Source organism: Hyaena hyaena, unplaced genomic scaffold, assembly GCF_003009895.1.
Source record: "Hyaena hyaena isolate Hyena2069 unplaced genomic scaffold, ASM300989v1 scaffold_598, whole genome shotgun sequence".
NCBI classification, from domain to species: domain Eukaryota; kingdom Metazoa; phylum Chordata; class Mammalia; order Carnivora; family Hyaenidae; genus Hyaena; species Hyaena hyaena.
The window spans coordinates 415,916-432,772 of record NW_024081233.1 but is presented as its reverse complement, the minus strand read 5'-3'; the positions used below and the strand labels follow the sequence as shown (position 1 = coordinate 432,772).

At 35.5% G+C, this 16,857-nt stretch overlaps 1 protein-coding gene across 4 annotated transcripts in view; it reads left to right on the top strand.

Annotated features, from left to right (window-relative positions):
* VWA8 (von Willebrand factor A domain containing 8) overlaps positions 1–16,857 on the top strand; it is a 349,620-nt gene that overhangs the window by 18,835 nt on the left and 313,928 nt on the right. The window lies entirely within an intron of this gene.

Sequence of the window (16,857 nt, the reverse complement as noted above, 5' to 3'; positions counted from 1 at the left end):
GGATCGTGCCTGGCACATGATGCTCAATAACTGTATGAGTCCCTGTCACAGCCATTTCCTCAGTCTCCTGATTTTATTTCTTCTCATTTCCCTACAATCCCGTGACGGTAACACTATGGCGGATGGTTATTTCTAAGGGCTGCTATGATTCTGCTGAAGAGATCTGCTAAAAACATTTTCATCTTCATTTAGTCTTACCCTTAAAAAATGAATCTTGACCACATCTTTTCTAGATTTGATTTTGAATTTGCTCCTAGTTGGGTTGTTTACAGAATCACACGTGGTGAGGGTAGTCTCTTCAAAAAAGCTTCAATTTTCTTTTAAAGGCAAAACTTCACGTGTTTACAGTGTGGAAAGAATGTTGGCGTTTCAAGGCTCACCTAGTCAGGAAGCATTGTCATTTCCTGACAGCTCTCAGCAGGGGATAGTAGTATCCTTCTCTTTTAACTTAAACTAAAGTGTCCTAGTCTCCCTCCTATTGGGGGAGGGGGGGTCTGCTGAAATATTTTATTATAGCCCAAATGCTAAGTTATTTGGGGGATCTTCTTATTAAGTGAGAGAATGTATAATAAGACTGTACTAGCTTTAAAGATTCAAGGGATCTTAGTAATATATTAATTTTAAGACTTATAAACATATGCTTTGAATGAATGTACTTTCATATTTTGCAAATGAATGGGGAGCAGTGCAACAGTGGCTGGCTCAAATCAAGTTCCAAGTGTAAATGGTATCTGTATTTAAATATAGCAAAACTATAAATTGCCACCAAAAACCCCAGAAAAGCAAACAAAGAAAAATCTTCAACATGTTCTGGTTTTATATACTTAATGATTTTTATTGCTATTTTCACACATCTGAAATGACATGAGTCAAATTTTTTCATTTCTTTTGTTCTTATTTATTAGTAGTTTTTCCTTTAAAATTTATCAGAAGAGAATTGATATTGAACAGTTGGATGGTGTATCGACTCCAACTTTCATTTTCTGTGCTTTGCGTATCCAGTCATCATTGTTCCTATCATATTCATAATACAAGTATCCTTAGATATCGTATTGTTTGTATATCAAAATGACGATAGCATGTTTTACCCAGTAGTAAATGCTAACATTGTCTCTGCTAGTCTTTTGTATGAGTAACTGTACCCATTTATAAGGAAAAGACTATTGGAGTTTGTTTCACTTGAAGTAGGAAAAGTGGCTGAGCTAATAAGTCAACCCAAATCTTACATATCCACATAAGTATTACATGTTGCTACATATTTATTAGGTTAGATATATTTATTAATGAAACATGTTTTTGTGCATCTATTTATTATATTAGGTTCAAGTACCGTTTTCTTTGAACTATTTCTCCCTCTCTCAGGGACTATTTCCAAGATGGGAAAGTTAGAATTCTTTGGGTTCACTCTTGCTATTATATGACTGATTGGAGATTATGGGTTTTGGTTATGAGAGAACTTTGATAGGTTTTTCCCCCTTTTGGAGTTACTTTTTAAAATATTTTGGGGCATCTGGGGGACTCAGTCAGTGAAGCTCTGACTCTTGATTTTGGCTCAGGTCATGAGCTTATGGCTTGTGGGTTTGAGCCCTGTGTCAGGCTCCACACTGATAACACAGAATCTGCTTGGGATTCTCTCTCCCTCCCTGTCTCTCTGCCCCTCCTCTGCTCTCACATACACATACTCTCTCTCAAAATAAATAAACTTAAAAAAGTAAAATATTTTAAAATATTTTGACAAAACAGATGAACATAGGGGAAGGGAAGGAAAATTAAGTGACAACAGAGAGGGAGGCAACCCATAAGAGCCTCTTAAATACAGAGAATAAACTGAGTGTTGCTGCAGGGGATGTGGGGGGTGGGGATAGGCTAAATGAGTGATAGGCATTAAGGAGGGCACTTGTGATGAGCACTGGGTGTTGTATGTAAGTAATGAATAACTAAAATCTGTTCCTGAAATCAATATTATACTATATGTTAACTAACTTGGATTTAAATAAAAATAAATAAGTAATATTTTAAAATATTTTGAAAACAGATTTTTGTTGAAGTCTGATACCCTCTTACTTTCCTATCCATATTTATGCTTCAACTTAGCTCTTTGTGTTTGGATATTTAATATTTTGTTAAGGAAAGGAACTTTAGCAATTATTATCCTCTCTAAGTCTCATTTTATAACCAGGAAAATAGGACCACAGGAAAGAGGTCAGAAGACTAATTAATTAATTAGTAGCAAAGCCCCGATTTTCTGACTTCCATTTGATTTTCCTTTTATAGTCTGCTACAGTATCTTTGGCTCCTTTTCTTTAGAGTAAGTCCTGGAATGAAAAGAGGAATGGTATGTTAGATAACTCTTGGAATTTAAGAGTGTGAAAAATATTGAAAATATTGAATAGTATAGAAATTCTTGAGACATGGCAGTGCTATCTTATTTCTGTCTTTTTAAAAGTTATTCAGAGCACTGAAAATCAACTATTGTCTTTTAGTAACAAAGAAATAAAGATCACAATGTTGAAACATGAACCCTGATATTCACATATTACATCTATTTAATAGAAATGGTAGAAATCCTGTTAGTGGACAGAGATGCAGGAGACTGAGAATATTCTTAAATGGAAATCTAAAATTCAATTCATTTCATTTATTTAAAACGTTTATTTATTTTTGAGAGAGAGAGCATGAGTGGGGAAGGGGCAGAGAAAGAGGGGGACAGAAGATCTGAGCCAGCTCTGCGCTGTTAGCAGTGAGCCCAATGCAGAGCCCAGACTCACGAACCAGGAAGGAGATCATGACCTGAGCTGTAGTTGGACACTCATCCAACTGAGCCACCCAGGCGCCCCTAAAATTTGATTTAAACTTTCCTATGTGAAAACAGCATTCCTTATGAAAGTAAAATTTCTTAATTCATTGACCATTTGATTGAGCTAACGAATGCTTATATTTTGTAGTGGGTTGTCTACTTCTCATCTGAACTGTTTCTGTCTTCACAGTGTTGGGCACAGCAGGGTATCTTTCTAGCTTCAGCCTCTAGTGTGGTGCCTGGCACATAACAGACAAAGGAGTTGGACTGTTCTTCAGGTTTTTTTTTTTTTATTATCTAGGTCTTGTCACCTCCTGCCTCAACCATTATAACTCCCACTTAACATCTTAGTCTCTCATCTCTCCTTTGCAAGTGCTGAAGTGGATAATTGAAGATTTTTGCTTTTTTTGTATGAAAACTGAATCTCAAGGCTTAGATGAGATTGTCAGCTGTTGAAAAGGGGTTTTCATGTTTTTGTTCTCCAAGTTAAACTATATTGAATCAAGCTGGTATTTCTTCCAGTGTTTGCCTTATGAGGCGATGCTCCAGGGCAGCAGGTTTTCAATAGATGCCTTTAAAGTTGACTTCAGAGTTATATTTCTGCTTCCTTACATAATCTTCTTTCTGCAGTCAGTGGACCAATTATATGTGAGGTCATTTAAGGTTTACTGGACACACTGAACTTTTTTCCAAGCAATTAGGGCCCATAAAAATTTTCTGCAAGAATTACAACATTGTACTCTTAAAATGATGGTTTTTGGCATAAAGTCAACAGTGTGAAAGATTTTTGGGGGGAGGGAGACATTTGTAAATAATTTTAAGAGGTTTGAGAAATTCATCAACATGTAAATGACAGAATAGCATGGGAAAACTATGTCATTTTTGTGTCTGTAGATAATGTGGAACAATCATTGCAGCCACTTGTCAGTTCTAATGAATGACTGACAAAGCTTACACAAAAGGCCTCCAGGAAGGTGTTAACTAAGGTTCTCTTACAGAATAGAGAGCAAAGCATCCAGTCCTTAAGATTTGCCTTGTTTTCAATAGCATAGTAATTGCCACTCATTACATGAAAATTTACTTGGAGAAAAGGATTTCATTTGAGATTTCTTTATATAAAATAGAGCATTCAAAGGGCAGCGTCTCATCAACTTTTAAAGCTCTGTAATCTGGCCTGAAGTCTCCTCCAGGTTTCTATAGAAATCTTTATTCAGTGCCTAAATTTTCTTTAATCTTCCTCCTGGGCACCACGCTGAAGATCAGATTTCATGATGCATTTTGTTGCTTTTTATTTTCTGTTTAATAACTTTTGTTGCTTTCTGCAACTTTCATTGCAGATGTACAATTTTTGAACTGTGTAAATAGTTGTCTTCAGATGTATGTGGTAATAATTTAACCATCATTGATGACATTATTTGAATGAAAAAATGAATTCAAGTAGTAAACCCCTAACTTAAAATTCATTTTAATGGATATCTAACACGTGATAGATAGAGGGTTAATACTTTTAATATACAAATATATCTTACAAATTGACAAGAAGCACCATATCATCCAGTAGGAAATAGACAAATGATGTAAATAAGCATGGCACAGGAGAGGAAATCCAAATGGCCAGTAAGTATACAAACATATGTTCTAACCCTGCTTAATAGTTACAGAGATGTAAATTATACAGTAAGATATCTTCGTGCATTACCTGGGCCAAAATTCAGAAGTATTATAATGTCCAGTAAGTACAAGGTTGCAGGGAAATGGTGTTGCTGTATGTTGTTGGTAGAAGTGTAAGTTCATATGGCTTCTTTGGAAAGTAATATGGTAGTAGCTATTAAAATTTAAAAAATATATACCTTTGGATGTGGCAGTTTCTTTTTCAGGTTCTATGCATTAAAGAAAAAATCAGTATATAAGGGACATTTGTACATAATATGTATTCCAGCATTTTTGTGTTATTGCTAGTGACAAAAACTAGAAGCAATGAGTATATCAGTAGAGGAATGGTTGAATAAATTATTGCTTACACATATTATGGAATCTTCTGCAGCTGTTAAAAAAGAATGTTATATCTGTGGACCTTTCGATGTCCATGGCATATTATTAAGCAAAAATTGTAGATTGCAGAGTAATATATAAAGTATGATACTATTATTTTTGAACAACTTAAACACCTTTTCTCTGTATGCAGAGAAAAGCGTGGAAGGTTACACTCCAGGTTCTTAATTTTGAGTTTTATGGAGTGCATTGGGTTAAGAGTGAGGCCAGGAATGGTAGGGATCACGAGAGAGAATTTTTTTACATTTTTGGATTTTTTTCTTTGTTATAGTAAGCATGTATTAGATTGTAATTTTAAAAATACCTAATAAAACCCTTATGTTTAAACTGAAACTTTATTAAGGAATACATCCAATATAACTGCTTTTTCTATGACCTGACTCATAAAAATAAAAAGTTCATGCTTTATGCTTAAAGAACTTGGACTCATTTTTTTCAGGACTTAGAAATTCTTGGATCTCCTGAGATGTGTTCATAACTAAAGTTTATTCCTTGGGATTCATTTTATGTTTTTGGTTGTGGTAAGTCTTGTGGTGAATATGACTTGCTGCACTAAGAACAACAAAGATGTCTTCAGTGAATTATCACAGTGTAACAATATCTTATGGATAAGAACTTTAAAAGAAGCTGACTTGCAAATCAAATTTTGGGTATTAAATTTTGATTTATTGATTAGTCAGAATATTCTAATATATGTTACATATCATATTATAACTTATTATGTGTATCACAGTTATTCTCTGCTTCCAGTTTGGCTGTTATTACTTTGCAATGTGGATTTTCAAAAGAAATACAACTTTTTGTTTCTAACAAAAATAAAACATGATCAATACAGACCCCAAACTTGGGATACTGAAAAACAAAAGGATAAAACTGAAATCATTTATAAGAAAATTGTTGACACATCAATGTTATTCTAATCTTTTAAAAACAGTACTACTAAGTATAATTTACATACAATAAATTTCACATAGTTAAATGTACAGTTTCACAAGTTTCAACATAAGCATATAACCATGAGACATCACCATAGTCAAAATATTGATCAAATAAATTCATCACCCCCAAAAGTATACCTGTGTCTCTTGATAATATCCCTTGGTTCCTCCATTTTCTGGGAATGACTCATCTGCTTTGTAGATATATTCAGATTTTCTAGAATTTTATATAAATAGAATTCTATAATATATACTCTATTTTTCTCTAGTTTCTATCACTTAGCATCATTATTTTGAGATTCTTTCATGTTCTGTGTCTCAATGGTTTAAACTATTTTTTTTGCTGCTTAGTATTCATTGTATAGAAAAAAATACAGTTTGTTCATTCATTCATCTGTTGATGGACGTCACTTAGTATTTTGAAGCTCTTGAAACACAGCTGTGCTAAGCACTCATGCATAAGTCTTTATATGGATGTAGTACTTTCTTTTTTTTGTATATAAATACTGAGGAGTGGAATGGCTATATCACACAGTAGATATCTAACTTTAGAAGAAACTGCCATTCTGTTTTCCAAAGTAGTTGTGTGTCATTTTCTATTTCTACCAGTAGTGTGTGAGTTCCAGTTCTTCCACATTCTTGCAGCTCTTGGTATGGTCAGTCTTTAATTTCAGCCAATTTTGGCTATTCTAATAGATATGTAATGGTATCTCATAGTGATTTTAATTTTCATTTCCTAGTGACTAGTGATGTTGAACACTTATTTATGTGCTTACTTGCCATCCGTATATCTTTGGTGAAGTGTCTGTTCAAATCTTTTGCCCATTTTTTTATTGGGGTGTTTGTGTTCTTCTGAGTTTTGAGATTTTTTTCATACATTCTGGGTAAAAGAAATTTTATCAAATATAAGATTTGCAAATATTTTCTTTCAGTCGGTGACTTTTAATTTTTTTAATTTTGTCTTTTGAAGAGCAGGCATTTTAAATTTTAGTGAAGTGTAATTTATCAGTTTTTACTTTTTTAGATTATGGTTTTGGTGACATACTTAAGAAATCTTTGTCTAACCAAAGGTCACAAAGATTTTCTTATTGGTTTTAGTTGTTGTTTCCTTTTTTGGTTTTTGGTTTTTTCCTAAATATCTTCACAGTTGTATACATAATGTATACATAATGTATACATAATTTACATTTTGGTATATTATCTATTTTAAGTTAATTTATTATATATGGTATGGATCAAAGGTCATTTTATAGAACTATGGGTTAAAGTTCATTTTTTGCATATGCGTATTTGATTGTTTCAGGACTGTTTGCTGAAAAGAGTATCCTTTTCCTACTGAATTGCCTTTGTACCTTTGTTCAAAACCAGTTGTCCATATATATTTGTTAATCTGTTTTTAAACTGTTCCATTGATCTCTTTGTCTATTTTGACACCAAAGTCTCACTATCTTGATTAATATAGTGTTACAATAAGTCTTCAAATCAGGTAATGTTAGTCTTCCATCTTTGCTCTTTTACAAAGATGTTCGCTATTCTAGGTCCTCTGCATCTGTATCATTTTAGAATTGGCTTGCCGGTTTCCACAAAAAAGACCTGTTGGGATTAGAACTGCATTGAGTCTATAGATCATTTTGGAGATACTTGGTACTTAATAATGTGAGCTTTCAAATCCATAAAGGTGTATCTCTCCATTATTTAGATCTCCTTAATTTCTCTCAGCAGTGTTTTGTTGTTTTCAGCATACAGGTGTAGCATATATTTTGTCAGAGTCATCATTCTTTTTTTTAATTTTTTAATTTATTTCTAGGAGAGAGAGAGAGAGAGAGCGTGAGCAGGGGAGGGTCAGAGAGAGAGGGAGTCACAGACTGAAACAGGCTCCAGGCTCTGAGCTGGCAGTCAGCACAGAGCCCGACGTGGGGCTTGAACCCACGAACCGCGAGATCATGACCTAAGCAAAAGTCAGACGCTTAACTGACTAAGCCACCCAGGCGCCCCTGTCAGAGTCATCATTAAAGTATTTTATATTTTTTAATGTTATTATAAATGGTATTGTTTTTTAATTTTAACATAGAAGTACAATTGATTTTTGTTTATTGATCTTGTATCTTGACACCTTGCTGAACTCACTTATTCTAGAACTTGTTTTGGTAGATTTCATCACAGTTTCTGTATAAACAATCCTGTTATATATAAATAAAGGTAATGCCACTTCTTTCTAATCTGGAAGGTGTCGTTTTTTTGGTTTTTGTTTTAGCTTTACTGTATTTGTTGGTGCCTCCAGTAAATATTGAATAGAAGTGGTGAGAGGAAGGAATATTGTTGTCGTATTCCTGATCTTGAGAGAAAGCATTGAGCCTTTTACTCTGAAGTATGATAGGCATAGGTTTTTCATATTCGTTATCAAGTTGAAGTTTTCTCCCACTTGTGCTTTGCTTAGAGATTTTAATCAGGAAGCTATATTCTATTTTGTCAAATGGGGTTTCGGTTCTTTGACATGATAATGTGGTTTTTCTTTTTTTGTTAATATGATGAATTATATTTGATTGATTTTTAAATGTTAAAGCTACCTATTGCACTACTGGAATAAATCCCACTTGGTTATATTGTGTTGTTGTTTTTACATATTATTGGCTTCAGTTTAAGAAAATTTTGTTTGGAATTTTTACATCTATATATTTTTTTAAATATTTTTTTATTTCTAGGAGAGAGCAAGAGAGACAGCGTGAGCAGGGGAGGGTCAGAGAGAGAGGGAGATACAGACTCTGAAATAGGCTCCAGGCTCTGAGCTGGCAGTCAGCACAGAGCCCGATGTGGGGCTCAAACCCACGAACCGCGAGATCATGACCTAAGCAAAAGTCGGACGTTTAACCGACTAAGCCACCCAGGCGCCCCTATATTTCTGAAGGATATTTATCTGCAGCTTTCTTTTCATCTTAGATCCAGCTGCTGTAACAAAGCATCATAGTTTGGGTGGCTTATAAAAAAAAAACCCTGAAATTTATTTCCCATGGCTCTGGAGGCTGAAAGTCTGCAATCAGGGCACCAGTACGGTTGTGTTCTGGCAAGGCCCTCTCCTTCGTTGTGAACCGCTGACCTCTTATCCACACGCAGCCGAAAGAGTGGGGAGACAGAACAAGCCATCTGTGTCTTTTCTTATAAGGGTACCAATCCCCTTCATGAGGGCTTCCAGTCACCTCACAAAGGCCCCACCTCCTACTACTGATCATACTGGGAATTAGGACTTAAACATATGAATTTTGGAGGAGAACAAACATCCAATCCATAATACCTTCCTTGTGATATCTTTGTCAGATTTTGGTATTCGGGAAATGCTGGTCTCACAGAATGAATTGGGAAGTATTTCCTTCTTTTCAGTTTTCTGAATGAATTTGTATAAAATTGGCATTTTTTCTTAAATGTTTGGTAGGCTTCACCTTGAAGCTGTCTTGATTTGGGATTTTCTTTTTGGGACGGTTCTTTACTAATTCAATTTCTTCGTTAGATATGGTTAATGGGGTTACCTTTTCTTGTGTTAGCTAAAAAACAGCTGACTTTTTAAAGGAATTTGTCTTTCAAGGAATTTGTCCATTTGTCTAAGTCTTGGAATGTATTGGCGTAAAATTTTTGACAATACTCACTAATTCTCCTTTTAATATCGGTAGTGTCTGCACTTCATGTCAACCCCCATCTCGTATTCCTGATTTTGGTAATTTTTGTCTTCTCTCTTTCCTGATTAGTCTTTCCTGATTTTTCAATTTTATCGATTTTCTCAAAGAATTAGCTTTTGGTTTCATTGGTTTTTAAAAATTATTTTGTTTTCTATTTCACTGATTTAAGCTCTGATCAGTATAATTTCCTTTCTTGGGGTTTCACTTGCTCTTCTTTTTCTAGTATTTTAAGGCAGAAGCTGAGGCCATTAACTTGAAGTCCTTCCTTTTTCTAATTTTTTTAATGTTTATTTTTGATAGAGACAGAATGTGAGCAGGGGAGGGACAGACAGAGAGGGAGACACAGAATCTGAAGCAGGCTCCAGGCTCTGAGCTGATAGCACAGATCCTGTCATGGGGCTCCAACTCACGAACCAGGAGATCATGACCTAAGCTGAAGTCAGACACTTAACCAACTGAGCCACCCAGGTGCCCGAATCCTTTTTTTCAATATAGGCATTTAGTATTATAAAATTTCCCTGAAGTACTACTTTAGTGGCATGCCATAAATTTCGATACATTGTGTTTTCACTTTCATTTGGTTCAAATTGCTTGGCAATTTCCCTTTAGATTCCTTCTTTGACCCATGTGCTATTTACAAGTGTGCTGTTTAGTTTCTAAATATTTGGAGATTTTCCAAAGATCTTTTTATTATTTATTTCCAATTTAATTTAATTTTGGTCAGAGAACATACTTTTATGAGTTGAACCTTATAAATGTACTCAATATTTTTTTAAATGACTGTATTTTGGAGTGCCTGGGTGGCTGGCTTAGTTGGTTAAGCAACCGACCCTTGGTTTTGACTCAGGTCATGATCTCATGGTTCGTGAGTTCTAGCCCTGTGTTGGGCTCTGTGCTGAGAGTGTGAAGCCTGCTTGAGATTGATTCCCTGTCTCTCTGCCCCTCCTCTTTTCTCTCTCACTCTCTCAAAAGTATAATAAATAAACTTCAAAATAAAAATAAAAATGACAGTATTTTGTGGGGCACCTGGGTGGTTCAGTCAGTTAAACATCAGACTTTAGCTCAGGTCATGATCTTAACGGGTCATGGGTTTGAGCCCCACGTTGGGCTCTCTGCTGTCATCACGGAGCCTGCTTCAGATTCTCTGTTCATCCCTCTCTCTCTACCTTTCTCTCCCCTCAAAAATAAATAAATATTTAAAAAACGACTGTTTTTGCATGCATCATTTAAGAAAATATTGTATATTACGATTTTGTGACCATTTCCACCAAAACCATATATGATAAAAATTTTCTTGTGTCAAGTATTTTCTAAAACTTGACTTTAAAAAAATAACTTAGCTCTTTTTGTGTGGAAATAGTACATTTATGTGTTTCAGAAATCAAAATAATGCAAAAAACTGCACATTGAGAAATCTTCGTTTCACTCCTGTTTTCGTCTACATTATTTGCCATATTATTAGTTTTAGGGGTATCTTTCCTGTATATTTCTATGCAAATAAAAGAAAAATATGCATATATATTCTAACATCTCAACACAAAAAATAAACAGCTTAGCACTTAATCACTGTGTATGGATATGCTTTAATTTTATTTAATGTATATTGTTATGTTTTTCCAGTTTCCAGAAAAACTGAATAATTTCTCTGTGCTGAGTACTGTGCTGGCCAATATTGTGCTTCTCATTTAAATTTGATTGCAGCTATACTGGATCAAACTCAGCAGTCTACTTTATAGATGAGTGGCTTTATATATACTGAGGCTCTGTATATATGCAATGTTTTCCTTTTGACACCTTCAGAGGACCTTATTGTATTCATTTTGCTCTTCTTGGTGCAAAGCATATATAGTAGATCCTTAATAAATGTAGCTGTGTGAATGATGTAATTTCTTAGTTCAGTTAGCCTGTGGGGTAAATAACAAGGACTTCAGTTCTAAACATGCTATATTGTGTCCCCTGCTCTCGTTTTTTTCTCCCTTGATATCCATTATATCTAAGTACAGAATGATATACAATAGATAGGTGACAATTTAGTGAATGCACATGTACTTGCAGTGAGATTCGTTGTGATTCCTTTGAATCTCTCATTGTGATGAGGTAGCAAGAGTGAATGCAGGGGAGTGTGGCCGGCCTGTGTTGAGATTCTTTCTGAACTATTTTGTAGGAGGAGTATGGTGAATAAGATGAAAAGCCCTGCGAAAGTACCTGACATAAGCTCTGCTAGTCAAGGATGTAGTAATATCGGGGTCCTTTCTCTTTTATCTCTTCAGGGTGGGCTCTAGGTCCAGAAAGTAGTTTGAGTATAAACCCAGAAGCCCATTCATTACCACTGAGCCCACACTGTGCAGCCTGCTGTCTAGGATGCATGCCAGGTAGAGGACTTTGCAGGGGAAGATAAGGCTTCAATATCCTTCCATTCATGGTTCTCACTGGCTGAGGGGTTTGACATGGTGCTTTACCTGTAATCCTCATACTAGCTGTACTTGGTAAGTATTATTACCTTTCTTTTGAAAGTAAGAAAAGCCCGGAAGATTCAGAATTCTTGTCCAAGGACACTGATAAAGGACAGGATGAGAAATCACAACTAGATCTGTTTGGCTTCAAAGGCTTTTTTTGGTTTTTTTCCTCCATTATATTATGTTTCCTCTTGGGATACTTAGAAAACACCACTCGTTTTAAAGGATTTTAATAATGAAATGAGAACTTAGCATAATTTTCTGAATTTTTAATATTAATCTTCATATATATGACAAATTTGAAGCCTGTGGAGGGAGAAAATTATAATTTGGATTACTTTAATAGACTTATTTTAAAGTCCTTGAATACGCCTGGGTAAAAATAGAACACTTTTTTTTTTTTTTTTAAAGCAAGTATTGGCTAGGGATTGAATAAGGAATGTAGCCCAACGTGAACCAGATGTTTTATTTTTACATGGAGAAGGAAATGTTAGACTATAGGATCAAGCTCTTTGGCATTATTCTGACATCAGTTTATCATTATGTGGACTCCTGGAAGGTAGTATCTTGAAAACACTGAAGTCAGGGATTTCTCTTGCGCACAGGGCTGTGTTTATATTAGGTGATGCATGGCAGTTTGGCGGTTTGTTTTGCAGATGTTCGTAATGTACAGTCTTACATCTTGTTTCTATTTCTAGAATGCTTTTAAGTATGACTCATGTTTTCTTGAGGCCATCCTAAAAATACAGCCAGTTTCAAGCGTTAATGTAAAATACACCACAGACACCACACACTACATAATGTTTTCTGTCAGTAGTTTAATGTAATTTTTTGACAAATTAAATATTTTCTTTGACAAAATATACTATAATAAAACATGAACAAGGGAAAATGGGAGTTTTTAGAGAAACAGGCCCTCTCATAACATAATGTAAGACAAAATGAATTAGAAATTTCAATAAACAGAGGAAAACATGAAATCATTGGCATCCTCAAAAACCAAGAAATAAAATTAATGACCAGGAAAGCAACTCCATTAAGTTCGATGGAGCCCCGTGAGGCACACACTTGTAGGGAAATTCTTGGATCTGAAGGTAGAGCCTGTTAAACAGATTTTGGAGGGGCATTAGGACACAATGGCTATAATGCAACCTTTGAACTCAAAAGCTTACTTAATGAGTCTTGGTTTATACACTTACCAACTGTGAACATCTCAAGATTGCACCTCAAGAACTTTGATTTTCTTGTTCAAAAAATGTAGGTAATAAATAGTTAACGATGCGCTTATATGGCACTTAACTATTACCAGTCACTGTTCTAAGTGCCTAACTTAATCCTCGTAATAACCTTATAAGTAAGTACGTTTATTCTGTCTGTTATACAGTTGGAGAAACTGAACACAGAGAGCTTAAATGGCTGATTAACTTTACATAGCTAGTAAACAGCAGCGTTGGGATTTGAACAGTCTGGCTTGATTCTGTATCCATACACAGTATTGTCTGCTAAATCCCAGGGCTGTCATGAGATCCTGTATGAAAACTCAGTTGTATTTTTACCTGGTGCATGAAACGAATGCACTAAATTATAACCATTATTATTACTGTTTACTGGGGAAAGAAAAATAAGGGAAAGGAAGAAATTTTCTTGAAGATATAGCATTGACTACAAGGCCAGCCACAAGATTCAGAAGCTGATTATACATATCAGGAAACTTACGTAGAATTGAAATGTGAAGGTGAGAGCCTTAGATATGCTGACAGCTAGCATCTCAGTCCAAAGCTAGAATTTAGTCATTCTTGACTTGCCTCCCTAACAATGTCATCTTTCAGAAAATAGGGGAAACTAAAGGGAACTCTTCCTCTGGGCCTACTTGTGACTAAATAGAAATCATGCATTAGTGGCATGCAAGCAACAGAAACCTTGAAAAAAAAAAACCACCACAGATGTCAATCCAGGCACTGTATTTCAACAAGGGTGCCATTGACATATTGGGCAGATGGGACTGTCTTGGACATTGTATTTAGAATCACAAAAGGTCAGTAGTGCACCAAATTATCCCTCAGCCCCCAAGGCTTTGCAACAACTTCCTAAGTACCCCCAGACATTTCCAAGTGACTTCTGGCAGGCATCGCATGGTGGCATAGCGTGGTGGCAGTATTGCCACTGGCTGAGAACAACTATGGAGTGGCAAGAGTAAAGGAAAGGATTGCTGAGAATTGTCAGATGTGCCTTAGGCCAGTGACTCTCAACACATTAGAATCATGCTGAGTAGAAGACACGTCTATGAGCATACTTGGGATTATACTCAGTTCCCAGAATTCCTGCTTTAAATAACTCTATGCCTTTCTCTCCTACCTAAGAAAGTATGTGATATACAAACTGCTCTGTAAATACAGGTATTAATTGATTCTTCTTGAGTTTGCTAAAATATATATATATATATTATTCCTAAACCTCAGCACTTTATTGACACTGACAACTTGTGAGGGGCAGACCTCATATTTGATTAGGAACTGGTGCCTTCAACTTTAAAAAAGTCTTGCAAATGCATATAGTTCCAAGGTCAAGGCTTTCAAAATGGAATGGAGCTATATAGAAATAAATGGGGACTCTGTAATTATGAATAGTTACAAATAGTTATAAATAATAGAAGTGGGAGGAAGCTGAAGAGACCAACTTGGCTTTACCTTCTAGAACTTTGGAAATGTCGTATTCTAAATAGTCAAGTCCAGGTAATGGAAGGTTAGGCACATTGCCAAAGCTGAATACAAAGGAGTGACATTGAAGTGTAGAGAAGGCCTGTGGCCAAAGTAAGTGAAGATCTGTAAAAATATAAAGAAAGAAAGCCCAGAGAGTTTATGTTTTTAATTATGTATTTGATATCAGTGTAAGAAGAGATATTAGATCTGCAGGATAGGGAGCATTGTGTAATTTTATGATAGAGAAGTTAGAGCTTTTTTTTTTTTTTAATGTTTTATTTATTTCTGAGAGAGAGAGAGAAACGGCATGAGCAGGGGAAGGTCAGAGAGAGAGGGAGACATAGAATATGAAACAGGCTCCAGGCTCTGAGCTAGCTGTCAGCACAGAGCCCAACATGGAGCTCGAACCCACGAACCGTGAGATCATGACCTGAGCCGAAGTCAGACTCTCAACTGACTGAGCCACCCAGGCGCCCCTGAAGTTAGAGCTTCTTAACTTTCTTTTATCTTGTGTCATCCTTAAACAGCAAGCAGACTGACTCATCTTGAAATAAGAAAGAGTAGACCGTATATCACCAAGATGGATTTACGCCTGAAGTAGGAAAGGAAATAGTTAAATAGATGCTTGATAGTTATAAATGAAGTTGAATGTCCAATCTTGGGTGAATTGCTTCCAAAGCATCATCAAACTCCTTGATAGATTCTCAGAGGTCTAGGTCTTAGAGCAATGTTTCTCAATCTGTTTTTCATTATTGCTCTCCTAAAGACATTACCCTCCTCCAATTGTCTTTCCCCAATCTCATGAAATGTCAGTACCACAGAGATACTGTGTATCTTTTATGCATGGTATACCCTTAGTGGACAACAGACCCTTGTAATATCTACGAATTCTTTCAACCCCTCTTTAACCTCAGATTTTACCCCTTGGGGCTGATGTGCTCCCTCTGCATGTTGTAGAGGATTTATAGAGGACAGGAGAGAAACCAGGCACCTCTGATTAGGTGATGAATCTTTTGATTTTTAGACACAGAGGCACTTGGTCTGGGGAAATTATGAGATGCTTTGGTGTGATCCTAGTGACATGATAAACCAACCAGGCTGCCCCAAACCTTGTTCTTGATCATCTCACCCTGACAAAGAAAATCAGAAATTCATCTTTATTTTTTTCAGTGTTAGCTTTGGTGGGATGGGTTAGGGAGATACTACCCTTGTAATATTGTGCCGTTAAAGGTGGTAGGGGAAGCATGGCTTTAGCCTTGGCAAGTGTTCTTAGTTTGAATTCTTTCATGGCCTCACTGGGAGATTAAACAAAGTGTAAAAGGTATGGAATATATTCAATACATATAAAGGACTTTTAGGGGGTGTGTGTATGTGTGTGTGTGTGTGTGTGTGTGTGTAAAATGCAGCACAATAATAAAGCATACACTGTAACCCACATCCTGTATAGGAATTAGAATGTTACCGAAAGTCATTGAAGCTATCCATGAGAACCTTTGATTCCATACTTAAGTATCCATTATTCTGAATTTATCATTCTCTTGAATTTTTGCCTTTCAAGCACTGTTTCATTACATATGAAATGTCTGTATTTCTAATGAATTCAATTTGCTAGTTTACTAAGCATTATCAAAATAACATATGGGATTTATTCTGTGACTTAATTTTTTCACTTAATACTATATCTTTTAAGAGTTAAACATATTGTTGGAAGCAGTGGTAGTTCATTTTGTTTCTGTTGTTATGTAATATTCCTTCGTGGGTATTTTACCTACTTCCAGTCCCCAATTGTATTTTTATTTTTTAAAGAATGAACAAGTTGTATTTTTCTTTGCTGTATTCAGCTTTGTTTTGAATAATACTCCATGAGTATTCTGTATGTCTGCCAATGTACAAGGGCAAGAGCTTCTCTTATATACCTAGGAATGCACATTCTGGGTCCCTGAGTGATTTACAAATGAGCAAACACAAATTACTTGTGTTAATTCAAACATTTATATAATGCTTCGGCAGATGAGCAGATTGACAGGCAATTTAATAGTAGACCTAGAAGGGCATTGAATGAAGTAGTCTTCTATTCATAGCAGTTGCACATTTAAATCTTCGAACCTTCTAACTGTGAAGTTTGGGAGATCTTACAATCCATTGCCAACTTATGTTGTAATATAGTTTTCTTAAAATTTTCAAGACTGTGATAATCATTGTCTGGGATGATTTATTCATGTCCCCTTTTAGAACAAAAGCATTGGG